Source organism: Cebus imitator, unplaced genomic scaffold (assembly GCF_001604975.1).
Source record: "Cebus imitator isolate Cc_AM_T3 unplaced genomic scaffold, Cebus_imitator-1.0 Scaffold1461, whole genome shotgun sequence".
Classification (NCBI taxonomy): domain Eukaryota; kingdom Metazoa; phylum Chordata; class Mammalia; order Primates; family Cebidae; genus Cebus; species Cebus imitator.
In genome coordinates this window covers 14,847-16,450 of record NW_016108776.1, presented here as the reverse complement: position 1 = coordinate 16,450, position 1,604 = coordinate 14,847, and the positions used below count along the sequence as shown (strand labels likewise).

General features: G+C 54.6%; 1 long non-coding RNA gene across 1 annotated transcript; it reads right to left on the bottom strand.

The window, feature by feature from the left end:
- Positions 1-230: 230 nt before the first annotated feature.
- LOC108299029 lies at positions 231-919 on the bottom strand. The gene is made up of 3 exons (XR_001822786.2): positions 791-919; positions 604-700; positions 231-434 (listed from the first exon to the last, which is right to left on the bottom strand). It is a non-coding gene; the product is annotated as an uncharacterized LOC108299029 (long non-coding RNA).
- Positions 920-1,604: the final 685 nt, after the last annotated feature.

Sequence of the window (1,604 nt, the reverse complement as noted above, 5' to 3'; positions counted from 1 at the left end):
TTTTTGAGGCAGAGTCTCGCTCTGTCACCCAGGCTGGAGTGCAGTGGTGTGATCTCAGCTCACTGCAACCTCTGCCCCCTGTGTTCAAGCAATTCTCCTGCCTCAGCCTCCCAAGTAAGTAGCTGGGATTACAGGCGCATGCCACCGAGCCCGGCTAATTTTTTGTATTTTTAGTAGAGACGGGGTTTCACCGTGTTAGCCAGGGTGGTATCGATCTCCTGACCTCGTGAGCTGTCCGCCTTAGTCTCCCAAAGTGCTGGGATTCTAGGCGTGCGCCACCGCGCCCGGCCCAACTTTTGCTCTTAACTCCTCCCCAGTACTGCATCTGAGCATTTGCAAATTGTTCTTTTGCTCCACAACCCACAATGGCCCCCTTAGGTCCTGGCGGGTGAAGTCAGATCAGCTGAACCTGGCATTCAAGGCTCCTCTGGGATCTGGTTCAAAGAAATTTACAGGTAAGATCAGGCTGAAGAGCTGGACTCCTCAGCACCCATTTTTCCCATGAAGAAACCAATGCCCAGGGAGGTTCAGTCTCCTGCCTCTGGAGTCCTGCCCGTCACCCGCAGCCCCACAGCGCAATCCCCGATGGCTGCCCTGACTCACCTGGCTTCTCCCGGCCTGTGCCCTTACTCTCTGCAAACTTCCTGAGTAGCATCTCCACGCTGACGTTCTCAATGTTCTGCTTAAATTCCTCATGCACCTGTGCCAGGTGGGCAGGGCGTGTAACTGATCAGGGCCCCCTCGCCCAGCAGCGACCCCAGCCTCATTCCTCACACCTGCCCTGACTCACCTGCCCGATCTGCACATGCGTGTCCTCCACCGAGTGAGCATAGGAGCCCAGCAGTGCCTTCATGTGCCTCAGGTGCGTCTCCTCCATGGCCTGGAAGCGCTGAAGCAAGAGGGGACAGGCAGGTGGAAAGAAGGTCAGGGCCAAGAAGGAGTGGCCATGTGACTCAGCCTGACCAATCAGAACAGCCTAAGCCACTGGCTCAATGAATGATTTGGGGAAAGGCCAATGAGAGTCTGCCCTAGGAAAAGACACCTTTCATTCCCGAGCCAATGAGCTGATGGGATGTAAGTGGGGGTTGCTGGTGGCCACTTTGCTGCACACATGTGCATACAATGCACACATGTGCGCACACACACACACACACACACACACACACACAGGCATGTCTGCTGGGAGTCATGTCCCCAGAGAGGAAAACAGACTTAAAAAGCAGAAATGGTGGCCAGGCGTGGTTCTCATGCCTGTAAATCCCAGCACTTGGGAGACTGAGGGGGCGGATTATCTGAGGTCAGGAGTTCAAGACCAGCCTGGCCAACATGGTGAAAACCCATCTCTACTAAAAACACAAAAAATAGCCAGGCGTGGTGGCGAACACCTGTAATCCCAGCTACTCAGGAGGCTGAGGCAGGAGAATTGCTTGAACCTGGGAAGCAGAGGTTGCAGTGAGCTGAGACCATGCCATTGCACTCCAGCCTGGGCGACAGAATGAAATTCTTCTCTCTTTGTCACACACACACACACACACACACACGAGGAAGCAGAAATGGCCAGGCACAGTGGCTCACACCTGTAATCACATTACTTTGGGAAGCTG